The following is a 17,692-nucleotide window of genomic DNA, read 5'->3' as shown; positions in this document are numbered from 1 at the left end:
CATTTTGCTTCTGATCAGCATAACTTTCAGTTTATATGACTGTCTCTGGTCTTGGGGGATGCCTGTAGAAATTAAGCATGCCATTTATCGCTGGCTTATCTATTGCTGAGGAACTGGCAGGAGCTGCTTTTATTGAGAGTACTTTAAAGTAAATGCCAGCGGTGCAATTCTCTGCATGTCTACCCAGTAGTAACTTGCATTGAGTTTAATAAACTCTACACTAAGGAGTCTTTACAAAGAATTAAAGAAATAATTCATTTTTGCTGGGTGGCTGGAAATTTCTTCCTGAAAGCAAAAGGATGTCTGATTTTTATAAACCATGTCAAATTAACTCTGTCTTCTCTGTTATTTAGGTAGTCCTTAACTTACCACCACAATTGGCCTGGGATTTCCATTGGTGAGCAAAGTGGTTGTTAAGTGAATCACACTCAATTCTACAACATTTTTGCCTGCAAATCTCTGTTTAAATTTAACATGCCCTGGTTTCACCATTTACCTGTCATGTTCTCATGATATTCTCTTTGCTTGAGCCCTGTCCCAAAAAGAGAGAGAGAGGTTGGTCTCGGCTATTCTGGCTTGAAAGTGATATTTCTCCTAAATCAACAGTTTTGAAAATAGGCTGCAAAGTACACAGGCTTTTTCAGCATAATTTTGGAGGGGAGATGAGGAAAGTGGCAGTGACTGGGAATAGAGGCAAGAGAGTATCAACGATGTCATGCTATGATAGTTTTCAGATTTGTGGACTGCTAGATAGCATTTCAACTTTGCATCTAAAGGTAGCTACTAGGTATATGTAATCTGTTATATTTTGCCTCCTGCTGTAAAAGTAAAGGCCAAGTGATGGTAGGGATCAGAGGTCTCCTTTAGAGGTAGGATAGAGAACTGGCAAATGTCACTCTGGTATTGTTTTATCTCAATAACAGGTGCGTAGTACTTGTTGAATTAAAGAATTGTTGCAAATTATGTTGCAAATTTAATTGAAATGTGAAGGCTTTTGATTAATAGAAGCTGTAAAAACACATTGTTGAAAGAAAAATCAGGTCCTGTTCCAAGCTGGGAATAAAATGGAGGCTGCTTAAGAAAGAAAGTTCCTGTTTATTGATGAGCAGAACCAGCAACAGCATGCGGTTCTGGGACAGCTGACAAAACAGAGTTGAGAGTGGGTGGGTTTTTATACCTTCTTTGGGGCTTTGTGTTTGAGATACCTGTTGTGAAATGTACTTCGGCCTGTGCTTGAGTGGGCCTTTTTGGTATTCTAATTATTGTTGCTTGACTCCCATTGTCCTGTTCTTGGAACTCGGTGGGAGAATGTAAATTGTTAATTCCATCAGCTGTGGGGACTGAAGGTGTTTTGCTTATGAATAGTGTGCCCCAGTCTTTCTGAATGGATTACCAAATCTCAGTTTTGAAAGATTGGCCTTCTCAGGTTTCTGCCTGAGGAAAGGGAGATTGGGGCTGTTTCTGCCTAAGATTTTTTCCTCCATTTCTCCTTCAGAGGAAATAGTCTATCCTGCCTCTTTTAATATAACAGAATTCCCTTGAAAATTCTGTTTCCAGGAAAGGTAAACTCCTAATTATCTATGTTACCAATAAGACAAATGCAAATAAAAATGAATTATATCAAGCAAAACCACAACCCTGAATTTGCAAACAAATGGCTGGCTTTCTTAACCTTTTAACTGAAATTACTAATTTTGTTTTAATTCTGTTTCTAACGCTATTTTTAACTTTGTCTTTTTTTTATAAGATTGTATGGTTTTATTTTTAAACCAGCCAGTCATATAAATAAGATGGACAATCTAGAAATTTGATAAACAAATATAAATTATGAAAAGAAAAAGAAAAGAGCATGAAATTGTAACTATAAAAGGGAGATATATTAATGACCATTAGAAAAGTATTTTATCAGTGTAATAATAATTTGTATAAAGCAAGTGATATCTCTCTGGAGAAAATAGATGACTATCTAAAGCAGTGTTTCCCAAACTTGACAATTTTAAGGCATGTGGACTTCAACTCCCAGAATTCCACAGCCAGCATTGCTGGCTGTGGAATTCTGGGAGTTGAAGTCCACATGCCTTAAAATTGTCAAGTTTGGGAAACACTGATCTAAAGAAACAAAATTTACCAAGGATTACAGAAGAACAAAAACAGATTTTGAGAGAACCTATAATAACAAGGGAAGTTTCTGTAGCTATAAAAAAGGTTACGGTAAATCAGGAAAGGTGCCTGACCAGATGGATTATCAGGTTCTTGTTATAATGTTTTGAGGATGAATTTTTACAATCTTTACAAAATCTTACTGGGAGAAAAGATTTCAGGGAATTGGAAAGATGTTGATATAGCACTAATACCTAAAGAAGGACAAGATTTGACTCATATCATTATTGAATAATGACTGCAGGTTTTTTATAATGATTCTGGCTGATATACTAAAAATAATTTTGCCAGAATTTATTTATGAGGACAAGTAAAGTTTTTTTCTTTAAAAGACAGTTAAAGGACAATCTTAGAAATGTGTTGGACATTTTGGAATAGTTGGAACAATATAACGAAAACAAGCCACATTGATTTTCTAAGATATGGAGAAAGCCTTTGACAATATTGACTTGGACTTTTCTATTCAAAGTTTTGGAGATATGAACTTTGGAGAGAACTTTATGAAACAGGTAAGATTGATTTATACTTCACAGAAAGCACAAATAATTGTTAATGGAGATTTAACAAAGCTTTGTGAGGTACAAAAAGGAACAAGACACGCATGCTCACTATCTTATTTCTTGCTTATTTTGGTTCTTGAAATAGAGATATCAGACAGGATGAAAAAAACTGTGGAAGTAAAGATTTAAAAAGAAACGTGTAAATTACGGACTTTTGTAGATGACTTGGTGTTGGTTTTAGAAAACCCTTTAAAGGGAATTGAAATAATGAGAAAACTAAAAGAATTTGATGTAGTAGCAGGATTTAAGATCAATAAGCAGAAGATGAAGGTGTTAACAAGAAACATGAAAATAGAAGATCAAATAGAATTGATGAATAAATTGAACTTTAAGATTGAGAAGAAAGTAAATATTTGGGGTATTATTATGTCAGATATGGCATGGAATGCAGTGTAAAAAGATGTGTTAAGATCAGAGAAAGTAGCTATGTCACTTATGGGAAAAATTTCCATAATCAGAATGAATCCCCTGCCAAGAATGATGTTTTTTTTTAAGACAATACCTGTTTTGGCATCTCATGTACCATTTAAACAGTGGCAGAAGGATATATCTAAACTTGTGTGGCAGGGAAAAAATGGTAGCTAAGAACAAAGTGTTACAGCATGCAAAGGAAAGAGGAGGATTGGATTTACCTTATTTGAAATTGTATTTTGCCCTTCCTTGGTTTGGATGAAAAAGTCATGCCGCTGAGAAATAGAAGGCTTTTGGAATTAGAAAGACATGACCTAAGATTTGGGTGGGGATAGACATGTGTGCTACAACAAAGTCAAGATTAATGTAGATTTTTAAATTCATTATGTTATATGTATCATATTGAGAATAGGGAATAGGTCAGTGGTGGGATTCAGCCGGTTCGCACCAGTTCGGTAGAACCAATATCTAATTTTTTGTTGAGTTCGGCGAACCGGTTATGTTTGCCAAACTCAGTCTGTGTTTTCTGGAACACGTCTGGTTTTCATTCAACTTCCTTCCAGGTGGGAAAAAAAAACCCTGCCCAAAAGTCCAAGAGAGGAGCAATGGAAACCAAACAGAGACACAGCACCTTTGATCACATCACTTAGGCAAAAACTAGGTGGTGCTTCTCAGAGGTAATTTCAGGAATAGACGCTTCATCTCTCTAGTTTCCCAACTGGTGCACATGGGAATTGGGGTGAGGTCACCAAGTACTACCTTTCAGTATATTGTTTTTTTATACTTAAAATGGTCATTAGGGCAGAGAACTGGTTGTTAAATTATTTGAATCCCACCACTGGAATAGATACAAATCTGGTTGTGTCCAAGAGCATCTTTGTGACTAGGCGCAAGAAGCATTTGACAGACAGGGAATAATAGGCAAATACAAATGACTTATTGTGAAGCACTAGAATTGGTCAAGGGGAACACAAAACAAAATCAAGAGAAGAATTGATGGCAGAGAAATCTGGTTGCCGATGGTTTTCTTATTTACTGTTATTAAAAAGATTTAAAGTAGACAGTCCGTGATTTTGAACATTGTAAGACTGAATTTGAAATGGAATTGTCATGATTCCAAAAGAAGAAGCTCTTCAAAGAACTTTGAGGCATTGTTTTCCTTAAAGAATCTTTAATAGCAACATAGCTTTGGCACATACATAGAAGAAACCAAAAACTGAATTCTCCTCCCCCAAACACATAGTATCTAAGCATAACTCACTCCTTCATTTAACAGTCATTAATCACATTCTCCAATTAGTTTGAAGTGCGAACTTTCCCTCCCATTCCATAACCCGCCATTACTTATCTCCTCTTATTACAACCAACCTTGAAGAATACTCTACTGAGATATTGTTATGGCTAACTAGTCCCCAAGCACATTGTTTCCCCTCCAGCACCATCTAATTTTAACTCTAAAAGTGATACACAGGTTAAATAGAAAATGTCTGCATCTTCATATATTGTCAAGCAAGAACATCCGATGTTAGCAGCATTGACAGAAATTCTGTACATATGATGAACATGTAACTCCTAAAATGTCCATTGAAATTTGAAATAAAAGAAGAACAAGTGAAAGAATGTATGATAAAATGGGCTAAAATATTTTAGTTATAATATACTGATGGAATGATAGGAAAATATGTGGTTTAAAGCAGAGATCCCCAATCTTTTGAGCATCAGGGACCAGTTCCTTGGAGAGAGGTTTTTCCGCGGACTGGAGGGTGCATGGTTTTGTGTGCTACCTGCATCCCGCAGATGGGGCTTTGCTTGTTTGTGCAGACCGGTTGCTGGGATGCTGCTGCCCAGTACTGGTCCATGAACCAGTGGTTGGGGACCCCTGGTTTAAAGGACCAAATTTTACACTATCTCTGTAGTGGCAAACCTATGGCACGCATGCTACAGATGGCACTCAGAGCCCTCTCTGTGGGCATGCGCACCGTTGCCCCAGTCCTAGGCCTTCAGCTGGGGTTTATAAAACCTTTTCATTTTAGGCCTCCGCCGCCATGTGTAAAAAAAATACCCTTCAATCAATCAATCAATTTCAACTTCTTGCGGGATTGAACTTTTTAGTCCCACACAGTCTACTGTTATCATCAAAGCCATGCCCACTCAATGGGCCATGCCCACCTGGCACCTGACGATACATAAGTGGGTTTTGGGTTGCAGTTTGGGCACTTGGTCTCTAAAAGGTTCGCCATCACTGCACTATCTAATAAACTTAAAGAATAGCATGATGCAGCCTCCACTTTCCAGCCCAGGCCAGCTCTCCTGTCACTGATCCTTCTACTGTCACTTGATGAGATTTTTTTATGTCTCCTATCAGCTAGAGTCCTGGAGGAAGCCCTTGTTTTCATTTCAAACATTCCCTCCCCATTGGTTCCTCCATTATCTAAGAAGGAACTAATGAGCTGCTCTTCTTACTCATGATCAACTCTACTTCTAGGTCCCATAAGTATAAGAGCACAATGTGACACTTCATATTTTCCTTCTTCCATAAGTTGTTCTCCCTTTGGTCCTCAATCTATCCATGATAGTTTAGTGTGTGTGTCTGTGTGTCATCATCACAACAAAGCAACCAAAAAACCCTGTAGAAGTTTTCACCAATTATATTTAAGCAGTCTCAACTGTATTTCTCACACATGTTGTTAATATGATATAGAAAAAGGGGTATTTAAAATCTAACATTATTCTCCCATCTCCCTTTTCTTTATTGAGCTAAAAGGTAGAACAAGTTATGTAAGCATGTCTTGTAAAATAGGTTTGAATTCAAATGTGGCTTCTTAGGAACTTGTTTTTATCTTTGCAAACTGCTGAAGGGGAAAAGGTGAAGACTGGCAGAAAGTGAGAAGCTATACATCTTCAGATAGCCCAGTTGGGAACTTTAGCAGGCAGCTGTTTGCCAAGAAAGAGATTAAACCGAGCAGAAAAAAATATAGGAATTTTTAGCTGTTAGTGTTAGGTCTAGAGAACAAATGTTTTTGTCCTCAAGCTCCTAAGTTAATGTTGTGACCTTTCTAGCATTTCTTCTGATGCAATATCATCTAAAAGGCATTATGCAGCTTTTCAGCTTTTTTAAAAAAATGTGTTGAAAGAAAGATAGAAGGAACACTTGGAAACCACAGGCATCAGAAGACATCATTTGTCTGGACCATTTTCAAAAATCTGTAAACGAAGTAGGCTGATTGGACCACAAATGCCTTGTCACAAAATGCCCTTCTGTCTTCACATAACTCACCCTAATAAGTTAATGTTAAAACCATACAGAAAGAGAGGGGTTGAAAAGGTACAGTGAGATGCAGATATATTCTTCTTTCTCCTGTTCCTCACTATAACACATCTCCAAACTTCTTTGTGCACTTCAAGACTTATTCAAACCTTAAATATCTATGTCAACTATGGACAATACTCTTTGGATAGGGAGACAAAACTCCTACAGACGGAAGTTGTATTTCTATAGAAGCCAGACTAAAATAAGATGGGAAGGAAGGATTGCTCAGATATTAGTAACATATCATTTAGATACATCATTTACATCTTCCCCAAAATTTGCATGTGCATATTCTATAACATGGGAGAAGATGGACTTCTATGGGACAGTGTTGGTGTGGAGGCAGGGAGTCAGTCAAATCTCCTAATACTGCCTTCTGAATCTGTATTTCAGAATGAACCAGGACCAATGTAAGATAACGCCTCTAAATCACATCTTAGTCAGGCAGTTCAGAAAGAAGCCATGACTAACTCTGAAAGCTCCTAAGAGCCAAACCTCATTTCTGCAGCCTGTAATGAAACTCTGTGGTATATAACAATAAGAGTAAAGATGGTCACTCTTAATACAGATGGCTGGAGTTTTAAAATGTGGTCAATAAGAATTTTTTAAAAATATGTTTGAGTTGGCTAACTTGGCTGGCAAATTTTTTTTTGAAGAAGCAGAGTGCATAGAGTTACTATGACAATCCCAGTATACCCTTCCAATTTCTTGCTGTGATCATTTTTGCAGTTGTAAACAGTGAAACATCACACGTGCTTAGTATTCTTCCTGTTCTTGAGAATAAACCCTTGAATTTCTCTTTGTTCAAATAAAAGTGAAGGCTAGAGGCAATAAAGGCAAGAGAGACAGACATAGACAGAAAGAGGGAGCTGTATATATTACCTAAAGTGGTTATACATTGCAAATGTATCTCTTTGCTTAAAAACAGAACAACATAAACAGGTGGCAAATATTTATTCTTTAAGAAAGAGGCATAATGAAAATTATGGGCTTGTTGTTGTAAGCATCTGGGAAGGTGAGCGATCCAACCCTGTCTGGCACATTGCATCGAGAGAGCAGATAGGATGAGTTGTATTTCTCTGTTTCAGAGGTCAGACGATGAAATATTCATTAGATTAAATTACATTTCTCTGTCACAGCTTTTTGGCTGTAGAACAATTTTCTGCAACTGAATGCCCTCCAATTTGAAGAACTGGAAGCCAGCAAGGCATTTTCTGTCTGAGAGTTGTAGGCTCTGAAATCTAATAGGTTTGGAAGGCACCAGATTGGGAAAGGTTACTTTAGATGAGTGTTTCTCAACCATGGCAACTTTCAGATGGATGGACTTCAATTCCCTGAATTCCTCAGCCAGCAAGAGTCTTGTGTTTTAGGAAAACTCCTCTGCCATATGAGTATCTCTGAGGAGTAGTCTTGTTTACTTCCCCCACCCAAGGATTTTTCTATACTTTGCTATCAGTTTGTTCTGCCAGCGCAGATTAAGATTTGACCATACTGGGTTAATGCTTTGTCACCTCTTTTGATTCCCGTGTGCTTCATGCTCATTTAATAATAGTTTTGATCCTTAACCATTGCAGGTTTTAACTTTTAACGCTCTGCATGGCTTCGGTCCAAATGATCAATATTTGTCCATTAAAACTTTAAGATCTTTCTCACAGGCTGTATTTCAGTTCTTAGTCTGAATGAGGTAGAGTGGATGGCTACCTATTATTGTTATTATGGACTTTCTGGAATTGGCTAAATACTTTTTCAATGACTCCAGCCTCTTAAGTAATATTACTGAAATTCAGCATTTTTTTTATTTTATTTGTGTTTCACTTTAGTCTTGTTTTCATTGACTTGTACTACATTTCAAAGCTGCATTTGAGAATTGCACAATTCTGAAATAGGGCACCAGTATAAATAAATGAGTAAGATAAGAAAACAGGTACTGACAACTTGATCGTGTAAGTCTTGTACAACTAGCTTACTTGAACTGTGAAAATCCAGATGACCACCGGAGGGCAACAAAGAAATTTAGAAATTAGTATCCATTGCTATCTATCCAGAATAGGCTGGATGGACTTCAGGCTTCTTATTTCTTTACTTAATTTGTAGCATCGTAGTTTCAGCAGTCTCCAACCACTTGGTGACAAATAATCCACATAGTAGAAAGAATAGTAAACTGTAGAACATCTGTCTTTCTATAAAAAGAGCATAGGGACTGATCTGGAAGGAAGAGCCTAATACAATCACAACTGAATATTGTGCAGCTTGAGCAAGGAATGCGTAGGACTGGGAACTACAATATGGGAAAACCTCAGAGCATTTATTTTGTTTGTTTTGAATTAACAGGAACTTCTAATTGCTGTTACAGGTACTGGATCTTTAAAGCGTCAGTCTTTTCCACACTTACCTAGAGTAAGAATTATTGTTTTCAGTACATCTCTCTTCTAAATAAACCCGCAAGTAGCCAGGTCCTGTGTCACTGTGGCTTGTTACTTTTTGTCAGCCTTGAAAAGAAGGCAACAGCAAATCACTTCTGAAGAATCTTGCCAAGAAAACTGCGGAGACCTGAGAATTGGACATGACTGAGTGGAAGAAAAAAAAAATCATCAGCAAGCTAATGATATTGCATTGTGCATTATTAATCTGACCACACAGGAGATGGTATCCATATCTTCACCCAAATTCTGGAATCTGTTGGGATCAGAAAGAAATTCAACAAGTTAATATTGAACTCAAGCAAAACTGAGTTACTAATTATGGTTGGAAAACTAGTATCCAACTAGTTGGATTTGTCATCTCCAGAGTCATCTCCAGGGTTTGCCATCTCTTCATCATCTCCAGGGCTGTCTGGAGTAGCATTGCCCCTGAAGGACCATATTTGTCAATATGGGATTCCCACTGGAATTAAAGTTATTGCTTGATCAGCAAGTGAAGGCCATGGCTAGGGGGCTTCTGCCCAGCTTCAGCTTGTGGGCCAGATGTGTTTGTTAATCAATCTGTATGCCATCCCAATCACAGATTGAGTCTAAGCAAAGAGACTCCTATATGCAACATGAGGATCTCACAGAGATAACACACAGCCTCATCACCACTCATTTAGATCACTCTTGAAAACCACCAGGAAGATTTAGTTAACCAGAACATAGGGGCTCCATATAGGGCAACATGAGCACATGATGCTGGTGCTCTGGGTCCTGCACTAGCTTCCTAATGTCAGTTCAAAGTCTTAGTGTTGATTTTTAAAAACCTTACCACAGTATGACTCTAAAATACTTGTAAAACTGTCTTTTCCAATTGGTTCTCACTCACCTAATGGTGCATCCCAGATGATTCCTCACTTCTTTTGTCTAGTGGTTCCCCACATGAGGGGGAGTGAAGGTTTCTAGACATTGTCTGTTGGTGGTTCTGCAGCAGCCTCCCCAGAAGTATGATATTCAGTTCCCAGGTTGATGGGTCTCTGCAAACTGTTAAAAGCAAAGTTGTTTTAGAAAGCCTTTGGAGTATGAAGTGTCCCCCTTGGTTAATTGTTTGGTTTCCCTTTAGCTTATATACATGTAGTTCTCGACTTATAACAATTCATTAATGACTGATCAAAGTTACAACGTCACTGAAAAAAATATGACTTATGACATTTACAACGATTACAGCATCCCCATGGTCATGTGTTCCAAATTCAGATGCTGGGGTCATATTTATGACAGTTGCAGTGTCCCGGGATCATATGATCACCTTTTGGGACCTTCCAACAAGTAAAATCTATGGGGAAGCCAGATTCACCTAAAAACCATATTACTAACTTAACCACTGCAGTGATTCACTTAACAACTGTGGCAAGAAAGGTCGTAAAATGGAGCAAAACTCACTAAACAATTGTTTCATTTAGCAACATAAATTTTGGGCTCCATCGTGTTTGTAAGTTGAGGACCACCTATAGTTTGGTTTCTTTTTAGTTTACATCAGGGTTCCTCAAACTTGGCCACTTTAAGACCTGTGGACTTCTGGGAGTTGAAGCAGGAATTCTGCTTTCATTTTTGTTGACTATTGCTGTGGCTATTTTAGTGTATTAGTGTATTATGCTGCATTAATTTCTTTTGATTATGATAACATGGATGCTTTAATGTATACAGGCATTTTATAAGCTACTGAATACCTCGATTGTGATGGGTAGAAATCGAATAAATGAATATACCAAGTAGTTGTTTTATTATAGAACAAAGTTGGGATTGGGGAAAGTTTGCTTCCTTTTCTTCTCCTCTCTCTACCCCAGGAAAGATAAAAGAAAAATGGCAATACTGAATTTCAAAATCCTAACTAAACTCTCCAAATTTCTTTGACCTGCAGGGCTGGAGAGGCCCTTTTATACATGCAGAGATGCAAGGAAACAGGATGGAGTGTGGTGAATTGTTATTTTGTTTTTGTTTTTTCCTTCCATGGTGGTTTTATCACACACTGTTGCGTAAGTACTGGAATAACAGTGACAAATGGCTTATTTCAGGTACTTTCTCGCAACAGATTGGACTCTGTGGGGAGCTTTAAATGACTCACAGGCCACCATCAGACAGATCCAAGAAATCTCATTAACCTTACCGTGGGCTGATATTAAATGCATATTTGTCTGCTTATAAGCCCAGTTGGCAGGCTGTGCTTCTGTCTTCCCATCTGTGAATGAACTCAGGGAATACAACTTTTTTACATGAAGGAAATTGGATCTGGGTGATTGCTACCAATTCAAGGCTCTGTTGTGAGTTAGCTGTGGTGTTTCTTCCTCCTGTTTGTAGCAAGCAAGCACTTGGGTGAGGCAAAGGACAGATCCTGCCAATTATCTGACTGCAGGGAAACATAATTCTATGTTGATTTTGTGCTAGTCTCCAGTTCTTGACACCGGTTTGTGAAAAACCGACATACGGCACCAATAAAACAGATTATGTAGGAAGCAGAATGTGGCATTTCCCCCCTTTCTCCCTTGGATCAATTGCAGCAATAATATCTATAATGTATTTCAGATACTGAAGATTGCCCTGCTGATAAGCTTAGTACCCTCTCTGCTCTGTGTGTAAGAGATAGGCCCTAGTGCAGGGGTAGGCAACCTCGGCTCTTTTATGACTCATAGACTTCAACTCCCAGCTATGCTGACTCAGGAATTCTGGGAGTTGAAGTCCATGAGTCATAAAAGAGCCGAGGTTGCCTACCCCTGCCCTAGTGGATGGCATATCTTTATAGGGCTCTTAATCCTCTGGACCACGGGTGTCAAACTTGCTGTGTCACGTGACGTGTTGCGGCATATCCCTTTTTTTGCATTGCCAGAGCTGGGGTGGGCACAGCCTCCACATGATGCAACTGTCCTGCGGGCCGGCAGTTTGATACCCCTGCAGTCTGGACAATGATGTTAGGGACTGGAGGTGGGGTGAAGTTTTCTTTCTAGTCTATCCTTTCTAGTCTGTCTCTCTCTTTCTGTCTAGGATGGATGAGATTCACTGGTGCCAAACGTTTATATCTGGAAAGTACGCTTCTGTTAAGAAATGGGTAGTAATTCAGGTTTTTACTTCTTGGTTGCATTTCTGCAAACTTTGTTTTAAATTAGCCTAGCCATCAGGACAACCATTGGTGTAGGGCAGTGGTGGCAAACTGGGAGCCCTCTCTGTGGGCACGCGCGCTGTTGCCCCAGCCCTGCCTCCCCCACAGCCCCCTCCTCACCAGCAGCCCCCCTGGAGAGTCGCCCCCGGGTGCAGCCTGCATGGAGCAGCACAGCCAAGGACATAGCCAGGCAGCAGGGACAAGACTCCGCCCTCATGCCTCATAGCGTGCAGATGATGCTGCTGGGTGTGGGCGGAGGGTGTGGTTGCCATGGTGCTGCAGGGCTGCCTGGGCGATCTGCTGTGGTGGGCCATGGAGGTGGTGTGTGGTCCTGTGGGCGGGCGGGGCAGGAGGTGGGCAAGGGCAGAGCAGGCAGGACGGGAGGCGGAGTGGGGGCAGGGGGTAGTTTTTGGGCACTCAGTCTCTAAAAGCTTCGCCATCACTGGTGCAGGGTATAATGGAAGATTCCTGTTCTCCTACTACTGAGGTCTATCTAATAGGGAGTTGTCTCATCATACTGGAGAGGAAGCAGACTCTTTTTCTCCTTTTTGGCAGCTCAATCTATCTTGGATACATTAGTCATAAAAAGTGAGCTACCCTCACTCTCAGTTCTGTAGATGCTGTACGTCATTCACTTAATGCCTGCTGAGCATCTACATGATTCCAGATGTTGACTTGGTTGTTGCATTTGCTTAGGAAGACCTGGAAAGGTACTGAAGCCATGATGCCACAGCCTTAAATCAAAAGGGGAAACAGAAATGTGTTTAACCCAGCAAATGATTGCAATTTGAAAACTGAATTTTTAAAGTTTATTAAAAAGCTTTATAAAACCCTAGTGAGACCACACCTGGAATAGTACAACCAATTTTGCTCACCATACTACAAAAAAGATGTTGAGACCTTAGAAAAAGTTCAGAGAAGAGCAACTAAGATGATCCAAGGCCTGAAGACTAAAATGTATGAAGAATGGCTGCAGGACTTGGGTTTGGCTAGTCTAAAGAAAAGAAGAAATAGAGGCGGCATGATAGCAGTATTCCAATATTTGAGAGGCTGCCACAAAGAAGAGGTGTTCAAATTATTCTCCAAAGCACCAGAGGGCAGGACAAGAAACAATGGTTGGAAACTGATCAAGGAGAGAAGCAACCTTGAATTAAGGAGAAACTTCCTGACAGTGAGGACAATTAACCAGTGGAACAGCATGCCTTCAAAAATAGTGGGCCCTCCATCACTGGAGGTTTTAAAGAAGAGACTGGACAGTCACTTGTCTGAAATGGTATAGGTTCTCTTGCTCGAGCAGGAGGCTGGACTAGAAGACCTCCAAAGTCCCTTCCAGCTTCTATTCTATTCTATTCTATTCTATTCTATTCTATTCTATTCTATTCTATTCTATTCTATTCTATTCAGCATTCCCTGATATAGGATTTTTCTGAGATGCAGACTTCAACTTCCGGAGAATTCTGGAAGCTGAAATCTGAAACCCAGCTTACGAGGCTAGGTGTTCCAATTCATGATTTGAATTAATTTAACTCTGTGTGTGATGGATTCTATTTTAAATTAAATTTAATGGCCTGGGATTTAGCTGACTAGGGCAGTTTATCCCATTTTGGTGCTCCAAAAATGAACTAGCTGCTCTCCCTTTACTGACCCTGAAAAGAAACCCTTTTAAAAAAGAAATTATAGAAAAGACCTGGAGGATACTAAATAGACGATGGTGTTTTTGGATCCCGTCTACCTTTTTTTGGGCAGCTGTGCAGTAAGAGATTTGTGTGGAAGAAAAGAAACGAGAGGTTGTGCAACATTTTGACTTTTCTAACACATAGATGGGAAAGTTTTAGCTTGGAGACTGTGCAGACCATGTAGCTACTTTGTCTACCCACAACATCCCCATTTTGCAGCTAGGCTTTTGAAATCTTCCATTGGTTCTGAAGGGTTTTTTCCTTCCAAAAAGCATATTTGTAGCACATGGTTTGCAGGTGAAGTTTGGAGCCATTATTAGCTTTCCAGTCAGATTTGTCTCGGCATAAATTAAAATGAACTCCATGAAATTGTTGTACAAATGGCATTTTGAAAGCAGCCTGCTCTTTTTCCTAAATATTGGAGGGAAGTGAGACCGGATTGCAGGTCTGCATATACAGTAGCCCAATTATCTTCAGGACAGAGACCTTGTCTGTTGGTTTCTACTGACCATCGCAGACTATCAGCACTTTGAGGTAGTGGAAAAAGAAACCCAAACCATGATTACTAACACTACCGTTATTGTAAGGTTGAGTAACAGAATCTTCCAAGTCAGAAAGCACTCCCCTCTCCTCACCCTCACCGCCTGTCTTAACTTTCCAGGGAACTAAGGAGAGTCCCTTCTGAGATACTTTCCATGGTCCAGTTCCTTCCTTGGGCTGAGATGTCTCTCATCTGACTGTTACTCTGTGGCTCTTCCTCCCACTGTATCACAAGAATGTTCCCATAGACCAGGAATAGGCAACCTTGGCTCTTTTATGACTCGTGGACTTCAACTCCCAGAATTCCTGAGCCAGCCATGCTGAAGTTGAAGTCCACGAATCATAAAAGAGTCAAGGTTGCCTATCTCTGCCATAGACCTCACAGAACTTCTGTCCCTCCCATAACTACAAGGGTAGTTAGCAAATAGCTGGAAATCAAGATTAAGGATCATCTCATGCCTATAATTAAAAAAAATCGGTATTTGACTTCAGATTGGTTTAGCAGTAGGAGGTTTATCTCCTACTAGTCAGTTCTTTTCAGCTAGACCAGTGTTTCTTAAACTTGGCAACTTTAACGTGGCTGGTTGAGCAATTCTGGGAGTTGAAGTCCACACTTGTTAAAGTTTGCCAAGTTTGAGAAATACTGAGCTCGGGCAATCTGTTTCATTTGGAAGCAGTTGGGAGACAGTTCTCCCCCCAGCCCCCTCCCTGCAACATTTTCTAAATTCTGCTGGCAGCAGTAGGAACACACATTAAATCCTTTTACTACAGCAGATTGCAGCACCTATTTAAGCTTACCTGGTCTTTAAAAAAGGGAAGGTGTGGGAGTTTTAAAAGGTGGGATAGGTGCCTGAAATCCTAACAACTCTCGACATTCCAAAGGAAGTGCAAAATTAAAGAAAACACCCAAATCTACCATTTTGGGCTTCCCTTATTTGGATGAGAGTGAAGGTCGTCCGAGCTTGTGGGTTGGTTTGTGAATGTTTTGTTACCAGGCTTGGTAACATCTTCAGCGGAGTTTAGGGGATATCAGTGTTCCCTTATTTTGGCTTGAGACCCTAAAGAGCTGCTGGTTAGCTGGGTGTGGCCTCCAGACTACAGTCTTCATACCCTGATTAATGGATATTGTAATTTTTTTCATCTTTAAGTCTTTAGTTCAGGGGTGTCAAACTCAAATTTCATTGAGGGCCACATCAGCATTGTGGTTGCCCTTGGGGGTGTGTGTGTGGCCAGGGTGGGTGTGGCCTACTAGGTGGGTGTGGATGGAATGGTGCAGCCTACTGGGTGGGCATGGCCAGCTCTACCTCATTCGCGTCAAGGGTGTCTGTGGGGGCCTGGGCAGGAGTGGGACAGATCTGAGGGTCTCTGGCAGAAGGGGGTGGGATCAGGGCAAGCGCCAAGGCATGGTCCATTTCTTTATTCCTCACAAAGGGTGACACCTCCCAGCATGCACCCAGGGGGTGGGGCCGATGCGGCAGGGTCTGGTTCCTCGCTATTTCTAGACAACCTTGTGGAGCTAAGACTGAATGTGTTTCAGCATAGATGGCCACCACAAAATTGTACATTGGCTCCTGGCTGGCCTGGGCCAGGGCCAAGGCAGCGGGGGCCGTTCCCTCGCTGTTTCCAGGATGGCTTTGTGGGTCACATGAAACCACTTTGCGGGCTGCATCTGGCCCCCAGGCCTTGTGTTTGACATGTCTGCTTTAGTTTATCAGCTGATATTATGGAATTATCTCCTTGAAGAATTTCTCTCCCACCCACCTTTAATGGAAGGGAATTGAGACTTTGCTTGTTTAACATGAATGGTGTTCCTGCAAACTCGTTCCATCTTGTTATTTTTAAGCTTGTAAGATAAACGCAGGGCCCAAAAGCTTTCTTGAAATAACATTCTGCCCTCCCGTCTGCTCCTTGTCCATTTTGAAAGCTTGCCAGCTCTGCCTCGCACCTCTAGAAAAGGCATTGCCTGTGTGCAGCTGACCCGACTGTGACAATGAGAGACCGTCCCAGGTGCCTGCTGACCCTCTTGAGAGATAGGAGGAGGCTGTTCTCCCACAAGGGAGAGAATGGATGGATACTAGGATGGAGGAAAACCCTCCCTCTTGCTTAATTTTGCGAAGGTGACTAATGCCAAGGATACCGATGCTTTGTGCAAAATGAATAAACGCCAAAGGACTCCAATGTGATTGTTTTGCATAATTTATTCTCCCCTTTTGCTTATCACGGAGTCAGGTCAACCTACTGGGTAACGTGGTGCACAAAGACAGCAGCTGCAAAAATGAAGCAAGGGCATCTTCTGATGTTCACCCACACACATTACAAATTCACTGTAAGCAACTTGCAAAAGTACTGATAATCTTGTTTCTTGTGAATCTACCATATCAACTAGCAGCTGCTGGCATCAAATACAGTTTAGTTCCAATGAACTAAATTTGTAATATTTGCCTTGAAATTTTAGCTATAACTTTCATTTTTACACAAGCCGTAAATCTGCATCCTGATGTTAGAAGCCCATGTATTTATTTTATTTATTTATTTATTTATGAGACTTATATACCGCTTTAAGTGCAAGCACTCTCTAAGCGGTGTACACCAGTAAGCAATGTATATATATATATATTTACATTGCCCCCAACAATCTGGGTCCTCATTTTACCTACCCCGGAAGGATGGAAGGCTGAGTCAACCTTGAGCCGGTGAGATTTGAACCGCTGACCTGCTGAACATAGTCAGGTAAAGTGGCCTGCAGTACTGCACTCTAACTGCTGCGCCACCTTGGCTCTTTTCTCTATTCATCCTCTTACTGCCTTCCAAACCCCTGGCTTGGGTGAACTGAGGCCTGTGGGCAAATTTCTCATGTTTGCTCCATCCAATCATTTTTTTTAAATAAAGATGAAGGATTATGTGAAATATGTTGATGGGTTGCTAAATTATATTTCAAAAATTTGGATTTTCTGTTTACTTGGACCATTACCAACAATATCATTACATATTCTTAGACAGACACTTGTGTTCCAGATAGTGGCTTTTGACTGATATAAAGGAAAGATAGGACAATATGATTCCATGGGATCAGAGTTTATTCACTATTCAAAACAAGTAGGGTTTTTTTTTATCTAAAGTAACCTAACACAATATCATGGCAGCTGTATAGCTGAATTTGATTCAGGTTTTTTATTGATAATTTGTCTATTTATCTTTTCATATTTTCTGGTTTATTTCTGTTTACTGTACAAAGTTTGATGTATAAAGTAACCCAATCTGGACTGAGAAAGCCTTAATTCTTTTCACAACAGGCTCTATACATAGATATGGGAAACTGTACACAGATATGGGAAATGTGATCTAGAAATAAAAGAGGGTTGTAAGGAGTGTCTGACCTGGGCCCCAGTCCCTCTTTCTCAACCTTAGGAAGAAGACAATGGAAAATCACTTTGACAAATGTTCCCTAGAAAGCTGCATGGAACTGTTCGTGCAGT

The sequence above is a fragment of the Crotalus tigris genome, unplaced genomic scaffold (assembly GCF_016545835.1).
Source record: "Crotalus tigris isolate CLP2741 ecotype Arizona unplaced genomic scaffold, ASM1654583v1 scf7180000018371.15429387391:27106975, whole genome shotgun sequence".
In the NCBI taxonomy this organism is placed as follows: domain Eukaryota; kingdom Metazoa; phylum Chordata; class Lepidosauria; order Squamata; family Viperidae; genus Crotalus; species Crotalus tigris.
This window is presented reverse-complemented; position numbering follows the sequence as displayed.